Source organism: Arachis hypogaea, chromosome 1 (assembly GCF_003086295.3).
Source record: "Arachis hypogaea cultivar Tifrunner chromosome 1, arahy.Tifrunner.gnm2.J5K5, whole genome shotgun sequence".
Classification (NCBI taxonomy): domain Eukaryota; kingdom Viridiplantae; phylum Streptophyta; class Magnoliopsida; order Fabales; family Fabaceae; genus Arachis; species Arachis hypogaea.
In genome coordinates, this window is record NC_092036.1 from 33,147,122 (window position 1) to 33,160,686 (window position 13,565).

The 13,565-nt window shown below is 39.7% G+C and overlaps 1 non-coding gene across 1 annotated transcript; it reads right to left on the reverse strand.

The window, feature by feature from the left end:
* Positions 1-1,712: 1,712 nt before the first annotated feature.
* LOC112715017 (small nucleolar RNA R71) lies at positions 1,713-1,820 on the reverse strand. The gene has a single exon (XR_003159441.1). It is a non-coding gene; the product is annotated as a small nucleolar RNA R71 (small nucleolar RNA).
* Between the last annotated feature and the right edge of the window lie 11,745 nt (positions 1,821-13,565).

Sequence of the window (13,565 nt, forward strand, 5' to 3'; positions counted from 1 at the left end):
TGTCTTGCATATCTTTATTTTCTTAAAAATTTTCAAAAATATGTTATTGATGTTCATCATGATCTTCAAAGTGTTCTTGGTGTTCATCTTGACATTCAAAGTGTTCTTGCATGCATTAATTGTTCTGATCTTAATTTTTTATGTTTTGTGTCATTTTGCTTTTTTTATCTCTCCTTATTAAAAAAATAAAAATAAAAAATATCCCTTTCCAAGTAAATAATACAAAGAAATGAAGATTCAGAACATACAGTAGAGGAATCACAAAGAAAAAGCTGGGTGTTTAGAAAAACGCCTAGTAAGGAAGAATTCTGGCGTTAAACGCCCAAAGAGGTAGCATTCTGGGCGTTAAAAGCCAGAATGGATAGCATCCTGGGCGTTTAACACCAGGATGACACAGGGGAGGTAATTTCGTTTCAAATTCAAATTTTTTTTTCAAATTTTCATGTTTTAAATAATAATTTTAAAATCTTATATTTCCACATTTTCAAAAATCCTTGCTAACAATTAATGTTTTGATTCAAAAAATTGCAAGTTTGTTACTTTCTTGTTAAGAAAGGTTCAATCTTTGAATTTTAGAATCATATCTTTTAATTTCTTGTTAGTCAAGTCATCAATTTTAAAAATCAATCTTTTTCAATCATATATTTTCAATCATATCTTTTTAAAATCAAATCTTTTTCAATCAAATCTTTTTCAATCATATCTTTTTAAAATTTTGATTTCAAAATCTTTTTCTAACTTCTTATCTTTTCAAAATTATTTTCAAATCTTTTTCAACTAATTATTATTTCTTATCCTTTTCAAAACCACCTAACCACTTTTCCACTTCCAATTTTCAAAAATCACTAACAACTTTTTCAAAAATCTTTTTAATTAAAACTAAAACAATTAGTTAATTAAAAATCTTTTTAGTTTTAAAATCTTTCTTTTAAAATCTTTTTAGTTTTAATTTTTGAAAACTCTCTCTCTCTCTCTCATCTCTTTCTATTTACTTGCTAACACTTCTCTTCTACTCATAATTCGAACCCTCTCTCTCCCTCTGTGTTCGAATTCTTCTCATTTTCTTCCTACCTCATTCCTCTATTCTTCTTTTCCTCTAACACATCAAGGAATCTCTATACTGTGACATAGAGGATTCCACTACTCCCTTTGTTCTCTTCTTTTTCATATGAGCAGAAACAGGGATAAAAACATTCTTGTTGAAGCTGATCCTGAACCTGAAAGGACTCTGAAGAAGAAGCTAAGAGAAGCTAAAGCACAACACCCCGGAGAGGACCTTACAGAGAATTTTTGAAAAAGAAGCAGACATGGCAGTCGAACCCAACAACAATGCTAGAGATGCAAGGAAGATGCTTGGTGACTATACTATACCAACTTCCAACTTCTATGGAAGAAGCGTCTCAATTCCTGCTATTAGAGCAAAAAACTTTGAGCTTAAGCCTCAATTAGTTTCTCTAATGTAGCAGAATTGCAAGTTTCATGGACTTCCATCGGAAGATCCTCATCAGTTCTTAGCTGAATTCTTGCAGATTTGTGATACTGTCAAGACCAATGGGATTGATCCCGAGGTCTACAGACTTATGCTTTTCCCCTTTGCTGTAAGAGACAGAGCTAGGATATGGTTGGACTCACAACCTAGATAAAGCCTGCACTCTTGGTACAAGCTGGTCAATACTTTCTTGACCAAATTCTTTCCACCTCAAAAGATGAGAAAGCTTAGAGTGGAAGTCTAAACCTTCAAATAGAAAGAAGGTGAATCCCTCTATGAAGCTTGGGAAAGATACAAGCAATTAACCAAAAGGTGTCCTTCTGACAAGCTTCCAGAATGGAGCATCATATGTATATTCTATGATGGTCTATCTGAATTATCCAAGATGTCATTGGACCATTCTGCTGGTGGATCTCTTCATCTAAAAACACCTGCAAAAGCCCAGGAGCTCATTGAGATGGTTGCAAATAACCAGTTCATGTACACTTCTGAAAGAAATCTTGTGAATAATGGGATGACTCAGAAGAAAGGAGTTCTTGAGATTGATACTCTGAATGCCATATTGGCTCAGAACAAAATATTGACTCAGCAAGTCAATATAATTTCTCAGAATCTGACTGGATTGCAAGCTGCATCCGGCAGTACTAAAGAAGCCTCATCTGAAGGAGAAGCTTATGACCTTGAGAATCCTGCAATGGAAGAGGTGAATTACATAGGAGAATCCTATGGAAACACCTATAATCTTTCATGGAGGAATCATCCAAATTTCTCATGGAAAGATCAACAGAAGCCTCAACAAGGCTTCAACAACAATAATGGTGGAGAAATAGGTTTTGCAATAGCAATCCTTTTCCATCATCTTCTCAACAACAGACAGAAAATTCTGAGCAGAGCCCCTCTGGCTTAGCAAACATAGTCTCTGATCTATCTAAGGCCACTCTCAGTTTCATGACCGAAACAAGATCCTCCATCAGAAATTTGGAGGCACAAGTGGGTCAGCTGAGTAAAAGAGTTACTAAAACTCCTCCTAGTACTCTCCCAAGCAATACAGAAGAGAATCCTAAAAGAGAGTGCAAGGCCATAACTATAACCAAAATGGCCGAACATGGAAAGAGTGAAAAGGTAGTGATTCCCAGTGAGGAAGACCTCAAGGGACGTCCACTGACCAATAAGGAGTTCCATATTGAGGAATCAAAAGCATCTGAGGCTCATACAGAGACCATAGAGATTCCACTAAACTTACTATTGTCATTCATGAGCTCTGATGAGTATTCTTCCTCTAAAAAGGACGAAGACACTGTTGAAGAGCAAGTTGCTCAGTATCTAGGAGCAATTATGAAGCTGAATGCCAAGTTATTTGGTAATGAGACTTGAGAGGATGAACCTCCATTGATCATCAATGAACTGAATACCTGGATTCAACAGACATTACCTCAGAAGAAACCGGATCCCGAAAAGTTCTTAATACCTTGCACCATAGGCACTATGACCTTTGAGAAGGCTCTGTGTGACCTGGGGTCAGGTATCAACTTCATGCCACTCTTTGTAATGGAGAAACTAGGGATCTTTGAGGTATAACCTACAAGAATCTCACTAGAGATGGCAAACAAATCAATGAAACAGGCTTATAGACTTGTAGAGGATGTCTTAGTGAAGGTTGAAGGCCTTTACATCCCTGCTGACTTCATAATCCAAGACAATGGGAAGGATGAGGATGAATCCATCATCCTTGGAAGACCCATCCTAGCCACAACAAGTGATTGATGTGGATAGAGGAGAGTTAGTCTTTCAATTGAATGAGGACTACCTTGTGTTTAAGGCTCAAGGATCTTCCTCTGTAACCATGGAGATGAAGCATGAAAAGCTTCTCTCAATACAGAGTCGAGCAGAACCCCCACACTCAAACTCTAAGTTTGGTGTTGGGAGGCCACAATCATGCTCTGAGCATCTGTGAAGCTCTGTAAGAGCTTCCTGTCAAGCTATTGACATTAAAGAAGCGCTTATTGGGAGGCAACCCAATCTTATTTATCTATATTAATTACTTTCTCATTTTTATTTTCTAGCGTTAGTCTATGTCTTCCTTAGGTTGATGATCATGTGAAGTCACAAAAACAGCTGCAGAATTACAGCAGAATCAAAAACAGCATCAAAAACAACACACCCTAGAGGACGGACTTACTGGCATTTAAACGCCAATAAGGATAGCAAAATGGGCGTTTAACGCCCAGTCTGGCAGTATTCTGGATGTTAAACACCAAAAATGGCACACAGACTGGTGTTTAACGCCAGAAAAGGGTGTCTGGTGTCTGGTTGGCATTAAACGCCAGTAAGGGTAGCAGAATGGGCGTTTAACGCCCAGTCTGACAGCATTCTGGGCGTTAAACGCCAGAACTGGCAGCCAGACTAGCATTTAACACCAAAAATGGGCAACAGCCTGGCGTTCAATGCCAGAAAAGCCACACATAGGGCATTTAAACGCCAGAAAGGTACAGGGATGAAAAATCCTTGACACCTCAGGATCTGTGGACCCCACAGGATCCCTACCTACCCCAACTCATTCTCACTCCTTTTCACACCTTTTCTATAACACCCTTTTCCCAAACACCATTCACCTATCAAATCCTACCCTCTTCCCCAAAACCTCATCACCAATCACATACATCCACTATTTCCCATCATACAACTCACCTACCCCCACCCACTCAAATTCAAACCATTTCCCTCCCAAACCTAACCCCTATCACACGGATTCCCTCTCCCCCTTACCTTATATATACCCCTCATTACTCCTTCATTTTCACACATCACAAACACTCCAAAACCCCTTTGGCCGAACCACTACTCCACCTCCATCTCCTCTATTTCTTCTTCTTCTACTCCTTTCTTTCTTCTTTTGCTTCAGGACGAGCAAACCTTTTAAGTTTGGTGTAGAAAAAGCGTTGCTTTTTATTTTTTCCATAACCGTTAATGGCACCTAAGGCAAGAGAAACCTCTAGAAAGAGGAAAGGGAAGGAAATTGCTTCCACCTCCGAGTCATGGGAGATGGAGAGATTCATCTCAAAGGTCCATCAAGACCATTTTATGAAGTTATGGCCAAGAAAAAGGTGATCCCTGAGGTCCCCTTCAAACTCAAAAAGAGCTAATATCTAGAGATCCGACAAGAAATTTGGGGAAGAGGTTGGGAAGCTCTCACCAATCCCATCCAAGAAGTCGATATCTTAATGGTTCAAGAGTTCTATGCTAATGCATGGATCATTAAGAACCATGATCAAAGTATGAACCTGAACCCAAAGAATTGGCTCACAATGGTTCGGAAGAAATACTTAGATTTCAGTCCAGAAAATGTGAGGTTGGCATTCAACTTGCCAATGATGCAAGGAGATCTTCATCCTTTCACAAGAAGGGTCAACTTTGATCAAATGTTAGACCAAGTAATCATGGACTTCTGTGTAGAAAGAGCCCAATGATAGAGTTCATCCAACACTTTATCATTCCTACTAGCAACCGATCCAAAGTAACTGTAGATCGGGCTATCATGATCCATAGCATCATCATTGGAGAGGAAGTAGAAGTTCATGAGATCATACCTCTAGAACTATCCAAGGTGGCTGACAAGCCCTCCAATTTGGCAAGGTTAGCCTTTCCTCATCTCATCTGTCACCTATGCAATTTAGTCAGAATTATCATAGAGGAAGACATCCTCATTGAAGAGGACAAGCCCATCACTAAAAAGAGGATGGAGCTAACAAGAGAGCCCACTCATGGACCTCCACAAGAGCATGAGGAAGTCCCTCATCAAGAAATCCTTGAGATACCTCAAGGGATGCATTTTTCTCCACACAACTATTGGGAACAACTCAACACCTCTTTAGGGGATTTGAGTTCCAACATGGAGCAACTAAGGATGGAGCATCAAGAGCACTCCATTATCCTCCATGAAATTAAAGAGGACCAAAGAGCCATGAGGGAGGAGCAACAAAGGCAAGGAAGAGATATTGAGGAGCTTAAGCACTCCATAGGATCTTCAAGAGGAAGAACTAGCCGCTGTCACTAAGGTGGACCCGTTCTTCAATTTCCTTGTTCTTATTTTTCAGTTTTTCGGTTTTTATGCTTTATGTTTTGTCTATGTTTGTGTCTTTATTACAAGATCATTAGTGTCTAGTGTCTATTTCTTAAAGCTATGAATGTCCCATGAATCCTTCAACTTTCTTAAATGAAAAATGTTTCTAATTACAAAAGAACAAGAAGTACATGAATTTTGAATTCTATCGTGAAATTAGTTTAATTATTTTGATGTGGTGGCAATACTTTTTATTTTCTGAATGAATGCTTGAATAGTGCATATTTTTTATGGTGAAGTTTATGAATGTTAAAATTGTTGGCTCTTGAAAGAATAATGAAAAAAGAAAAATGTTATTGATAATCTAAAAAATCATAAAATTGATTCTTGAAGTAAGAAAAAGCAGTGAAAAACACAAAGGCAATAGTTCTTTAAACCAAAAGGCAAGAGCAAAAAGCCAATAGCCCTTTAAACCAAAAGGCAAGGGTAAAGAGGATCCAAGGCTTTGAGCATCAGTGGATAGGAGGGCCCAAAGGAATAAAATCTTGGCCTAAGCGGCTAAATCAAGCTGTCCCTAACCATGTGCTTGTGTCATGAAGGTCCAAGTGAAAAGCTTGGGACTGAGTTGTTAAAGTCGTGATCCAAAGCAAAAGAGCATGCTTAAGAACTCTGGACACCTCTAACTGGGAACTCTAGCAAAGCTGAGTCACAATCTGAAAAGGTTCACCCAGTTATGTGTCTGTGGCATTTATGTATCCGGTGGTAATACTGGAAAACAAGATGCTTAAGGTCACGGCCAAGACTCATAAGTAGCTGTGTTCAAGAATCAACATACTGAACTAGGAGAATCAATAACACTATCTTAATTCTGAGTTCCTATAGATGCCAATCATTCTGAATTTCAAAGGATAAAATGAGATGCCAAAACTGTTCAGAAGCAAAGGATAAAGTGGTATTTTCATGTAGTTTTTAGTATGCTTTAGTCACTTTTTAGTATATTTTTATTAGTTTTTAGGCAAAAATCACATTTCTGGACTTTACTATGAGTTTGTGTGATTTCAGGTATCTTCTGGCTGAAATTAAGGGACCTGAGCAAAAATATGATTCAGAGACTGAGAAAGGACTGCAGATGTTGTTGGATTCTGACCTCCCTTCACTCAAAGTGGATTTTCTAGAGCTACAAAATCTCAATTGGCGCGATCTCAATTGAGTTGGAAAGTAGATATCTTGGGCTTTCCAGAAAGGTATAATAGTCCATACTTTGCCCGAGATTTGATGGCCCAAACAGCCGTTCAAACGCCACCCAGAGACCCTTTTCTGGCGTAAAACGCCAGAACTGGCACCAGAACTGGAGTTAAACGCCCAAATTGGCACCAAAGCTGGCGTTTAACTCCAAGGATGGCCTATGCACGTAAAAGCTTCAAAGCTCAGTCCAAACACACACCAAGTGGGCCCCAGAAGTGGATTTCTGCACTATCTACTCATTTTCTGTAAACCTAGGTTACTAGTTTAGTATAAATAGCACTTTTTGACTATTGTATTTTATCTTTGGACCACTTTTCGATCCTTTGATCAGATCTTCTTCCCCTATTTTCGAATTCTTTGGAGGCTGGCCATTCGGCCATGCCTAAACCTTTTTCTCTTATGTATTTTCAACGGTGGAGTTTCTACACCTCATAGATTAAGGTGAGGAGCTCTACTGTTCCTCATGAACTAATGCAAGTACTATTGTTTTTCCTTCAATTCACACCTACTTCTTCTCCAAGATATACTCTTGTACTTAATTCAGTTAAGTCAGACTGAAGAGGTGACCCGTGACAATCACCCACTATCTTCAGTACTCGCTTAGCCAAGATCTGCGTTCCTTACAACCACAAAGTGGTCTACATGATGTTCAACGTAGTCATTGGACGCCAGCCAGAGTATACTCTCTTGGGTCTCTGATCCACGAATTCACATCATCTCTCCTGACAACAGAGCATCCGACCCCGTGATTAGGATCTTCGTGGTATAGGCTAGAATCAATAGACAACATTCCTGAGATCCAGAAAGTCTAAACCTTATCTGTGGTATTTCGAGTAAGATCTGGGAAGGGATGACTGTGAAGAGCTTTAAACTCACGAATGTTGGGCACAGTGACAGTGTGCAAAAGGATCAATGGATCTTATTTCGACACAAGTGAGAACCGACAGATAACTAGCCCTGCGGTAGCTGTGCCTGGTATTTTTCATCTGAGACGAGAAATCCGACAGTTGATTAGCCGTACAGAGACCGTAGCCGGACTATTTTCACTGAGAGGATCATACAGCTTGCCATGGAAGGGAGGACGCATGATTGGATGAAGGCAATAGGAAAGCAGAGGTTCAGAGGCAACAAAGCATCTCCAAATGCTTATCTGAAATTCCCACCAATGAATTACATAGGTATCTCTATGTTATTTTCCGCTTTATTTATCTTTTAATTATCAAATCCTCATAACCATTTGAATTCGACTGACTGAGATTTACAAGATGACCATAGCTTGCTTCAAGCCGTCAATCTCCGTGGGATCGACCCTTACTCACGTAAGGTATTACTTGGACGACCCAGTGCACTTGCTGGTTAGTTGTGTGGAGTTATGAAAAGTGTGATCACAATTTTGTGCACCACTTCTCCCGCTGAAAGTGAAAGAAACATTGAGGTAGACTTTTCTCCACCTCATATTTATAATGTGAGCAACAGAGAAAAGTTGGATGAATCTAGTGAGGAAGAGCTTGAAGGTGAAGAATCGTTTCAAAAGGTGGAAGTCGTTCAGAATGGAAGGACGGGAGTTGAATATACTTTGTCAAGATCATTAGAGACTTCTCTACCTAGGTTGCATCTACTCCTTTATTTGAGTGGGTAAAACGTATCTCTATTTGATTTACTGCCCCACTCGAGTATGGTATTCTTGAAACGGATGGCCAATTTAGGAAGCTTTGTGGAATGAAGCGTAAGAGAAGGATGTTTAGTGGTTGGAGTTGTAAATCAAGGCTCATCAAGGTTGGGATTTTGAGAGCTAGATGCAAGGGTCGGATTGGTGATCAATTAGATGGGTCTAAGAGACGAGTTTGGTACTTGATGAGTCTCTAAACCCCATGGTTGGGGGTGAAGAGCTCTGCTGTGTCTTGATGGATTAATGCAATTACTACTATTTTTCATTCAATCACGCTTGCTTCTATTCTAAGATATCACTTGTTCCTCAACTTGATGAATGTGATGAGCCGTGACACTCATCATCATTCTCACCTATGAACGTGTGCCTGACAACCACCTCTGTTCTACTTTTGATTGAGTGAATATCTCTTGGATTCCTAATCAGAATCTTCGTGGTATAAGCTAGAATTGATGGCAGCATTCAAGAGAATCCGGAAGGTCTAAACCTTGTCTGTGGTATTCTGAGTAGGATTCAAAGATTGAATGACTGTGACAAGCTTCAAACTCCTGAGGGCTGGGCGATAGTGACAGACGCAAAAGAATCACTGGATTCTATTCCAACCTGATTGAGAACCGACAGATGATTAGCCGTGCTGTGATAGAGCGCGTTGAACATTTTCACTGAGAGGATGGGAGGTAGCCATTGACAACGGTGAAACCCTACATACAGCTTGCCATGGAAGGAGCCTTGCGTGCATGAAGAAGAAGACAGTAGGAAAGCAGAGATTCAAAAGATAGAGCATCTCCAAAACCTCAACCTATTCTCCATTACTGCAAAACAAGTATTTATTTCATGTTCTTTTACTCTTCACAATTAAACCTGAGAATTATTGATATCCTGACTAAGAGTTACAAGATAACCATAGCTTGCATCAAGCCGACAATCTCCGTGGGATCGACCCTTACTCACGTAAGGTATTACTTGGACGACCCAGTGCACTTGCTGGTTAGTTGTGCGGAATTGCAAGAGTGTGATTGCAATTTCGTGCACCAAGTTTTTGGCGCCGTTGCCGGGGATTGTTCGAGTTTGGACAACTGACGGTGTATCTTGTTGCTTAGATTAGGACTGTTTTATTTTTGTTGGTTTAGAGTCTTTTATTTGAGTTTAGTTTCATATTTTAAGTTTGGTGTCAATTGCATGTTTTTGTTTTCTTTTAATTTTTCGAATTTGCATGTTCTTAGTCCCTTCTTGATCTTTAAAAAATTCTAAGTTTGGTGTCTTCTTTGTGTTTTCCTTTAAATTTTCGAAAATTTGTGTTCGATTTTCTAAAAATTTTAAGTTTGGTGTCATTTTGTTGTTTTTCTCTTTCCTCATTTCAAAAATCAAATCTTTTTCAAAATAATTTTCAATCATATCTTTTTAATTGCTAATTCCAAAATCTTTTTAATTAATTAATTGATTTAGTTTTCAATTTGCTTTGACTTTATTTTCTTTTAGTTTTCGAAATTTTACTTTATTTTCTTTTCCATTTATTTTATTATTTTCAGTCAATTTTAATTAAAAACGAAAAAAATATATAATAATATCCACATCATCTCCCTTTCTCCATCATGGACCTAAGTGGAATTGAGCAGTCCAGAAGGACTCTGGGGTCATATGCTAACCCCATCACAGTTGCATATGGGCGTAGCATCTGTATACCTCCCATTAAAGCAAGCAGATTTGAGCTAAACCCTCAACTCATTATCATGGTGCAGCAAAACTGCCAGTATTTCGGTCTTTCACGGGAAGAACCTACTGAGTTTCTGGCACAGTTCTTAGAAATTGCTGACACAGTACGTGATAAAGAGGTAGATCATGATGTCTACAGATTATTACTGTTTCCATTTGTTGTAAAAGATCAAGCTAAGAGGTGGTTAAATAACCAACCCACAGCAAGCATAAAAACATGGAGACAGTTATCAGACAACTTCCTGAATCAATTTTACCCTCCAAAAAGGATGACACAGCTAAGGCTGGACATCCAAGGATTTAAACAAGAGGACAATGAATCCCTTTATAATGCCTGGGAGAGGTACAGAGGTATGCTAAGAAAATGCCCCTCTGAAATGTTTTCAGAGTGGGTACAGTTAGACATCTTTTATTATGGGCTCACAGAAAAAGCTCAGATGTCTTTAGACTACTCAGCTGGTGGATCTATACACATGCAGAAGACGATTGAAGAGGCTCAATAGCCCATAGATACAGTTGCTAGAAATCAACATTTATACTCAAGCAGTGAGTCCTCTATAAAAGAAGAAGCTATGGCAATAACTGCTGATCCTAACCCTCAAGAACAGATGGTTGAGCTTAATCAGAAATTACTCATGATGACAAAATAGTTAGCAGAATTTAAAGAGATGCTCCAAGAAACTAAAATTGCTAACAAGAATATGGAAGCACAATTAAATCAGACAAGACAGCAACTATCTAAACAGATAACAGAAGAATGCCAAGCTGTTAAATTAAAGAGTGGGAAAACATTGAATGTATCAACTCAAAGCAGCAGAAAGCTAAGAAAGGAACAACTGACAGAGGATAACCAAATCACTGTCCAAAATCCCTCTGAGGACAGTAAGAGCCCAGAGAGGAATACTTCTGGCGTTCACACGCCAGAAAGGGGGGAAAAGTTGGCGTTAAACGCCCATTCCCTGCCCAGTTCTGGCGTTCAAATGCCAGCAAAGGGGGAAAAGTTGGCGTTAAACGCCCATTCCTCACCCAATCCTGGCGTTCAAACGCCAATGAGGAATCAGACACCTGAGAGTGCTGATAGTAACCCCTCTAAGAAGGCTTCTCCAACCACTTCTGTAGGAAATAAACCTGTAGCAACTAAGGTTGAAGAGTATAAAGCCAAGATGCCTTATCCTTAGAAACTCTGCCAAGCGAAACAGGATAAGCAATTTGCCCGCTTTGCAGACTATCTCAAGACTCTTGAAATAAAAATTCCGTTTGCAGAAGCACTTGAGCAAATACCTTCTTATGCTAAGTTCATGAAAGAGATCTTAAGTCATAAGAAGGATTGGAGAGAAACTGAAAAAGTGTTTCTCACTGAAGAATGCAGTACAGTCATTCTGAAGAGCTTACCAGAGAAGCTTCAAGATCCAGGAAGCTTTATGATACCATACACATTAGAAGGTGCTTGTACCAAGACAGCCCTATGTGACCTTGGAGCAAGTATCAATCTAATACCCGCATCCACTATCAGAAAACTTGGGCTGACAGAAGAAGTCAAACCAACCCGGATATGCCTTCAACTTGCTGATGGATCTATTAAACACCCATCAGGCATAATTGAGGACATGATTGTCAAGGTTGGGCCATTCGCCTTCCCAACTGACTTTGTAGTGTTGGAAATGGAGGAGCACAAGAGTGCAACTCTCATCCTAGGAAGACTCTTCCTAGCAACTGGACGAACTCTCATTGATGTACAAAAAGGGGAAGTGACCCTGAGAGTCAATGAGGATGAGTTCAAGTTGAATGCTGTCAAAGCTATGCAGCATCCAGACACATCAAATGACTGCATGAGCGCTGATATTATTGACTCTTTAGTGGAAGAGATCAATATGACTGAGAGTCTCGAATCAGAGCTAGAGGATATCTTTAAAGATGTTCAGCCTGACCTGGAGGAACCAGAGGAAATAAAAGAACCTCTGAAAATTTCTCAGGAAGAGGATAAGCCTCCTAAACCCGAGCTCAAGCCACTACCACCATCCCTGAAGTACGCATTTCTGGGAGAAGGTGACACTTTTCCAGTGATTGTAAGCTCTGCTTTAAACTCACAGGAAGAGGAAGCACTAATTCAAGTGCTAAGGACACATAAGACAGCTCTTGGGTGGTCCATAAGTGATCTTAAAGGCATTAGCCCAGCAAGATGCATGCACAAGATCCTATTGGAAGATAATGCCAAGCCAGTGGTTCAACCACAGAGGCGGCTAAATCCAGCCATGAAGGAGGTGGTGCAGAAAGAGGTCACTAAGTTACTAGAGGCTGGGATTATTTATCCTATTTCTGATAGCCCATGGGTGAGCCCTGTCCAAGTTATCCCTAAGAAGGGAGGCATGACAGTGGTTCATAATGAAAAAAATGAACTGGTTCCCACAAGAACAGTTACAGGATGGCGTATGTGTATTGACTATAGAAGGCTTAATACAGCCACCAGAAAGGATCATTTTCCTTTACCATTCATAGACCAGATGCTAGAGAGACTAGCAGGTCATGAATATTATTGCTTTTTGGATGGCTATTCAGGTTACAACCAAATTGCAGTAGATCCTCAGGACCAAGAGAAAACAGCATTTACATGTCCTTCTGGAGTATTTGCCTACAGAAGGATGCCTTTTGGTCTGTGCAATGCACCTGCAACCTTTCAGAGGTGCATGCTCTCTATCTTCTCAGATATAGTAGAGAAATTTCTGGAAGTCTTCATGGATGACTTTTCAGTATTTGGAGACTCATTCAACTCCTGCCTTAACCATCTAGCACTTGTTCTGAAAAGATGCCAAGAGACCAACCTAGTTTTAAACTGGGAAAAATGTCACTTCATGGTGACTGAGGGGATTGTCCTTGGGCATAAAATTTCAAGCAAAGGAATAGAGGTGGATCAAGCAAAGGTAGAGGTAATTGAAAAATTACCACCACCTGCCAATGTTAAGGCAATCAGAAGCTTTCTGGGACATACAGGATTCTACAGAAGGTTTATAAAGGATTTTTCAAAAATTGCAAAACCTCTGAGTAACCTGCTAGCTGCTGACACACCATTTGTGTTTGACACACAGTGTCTACAGGCATTTGAGACCCTGAAAGCCAAGCTGGTCACAGCACCAGTCATCTCTGCACCAGACTGGACATTACCATTTGAACTAATGTGTGATGCCAGTGACCATGCCATTGGTGCAGTGTTGGGACAGAGGCATAACAAGCTTCTGCACGTCATTTATTATGCTAGCCGTGTTCTAAATGATGCACAGAAGAATTACACAACCACAGAAAAAGAGTTACTTGCAGTGGTTTATGCCATTGACAAGTTTAGATCCTACTTAGTGGGGTCAAAAGTGATTGTGTACACTGACCATGCTGCTCTT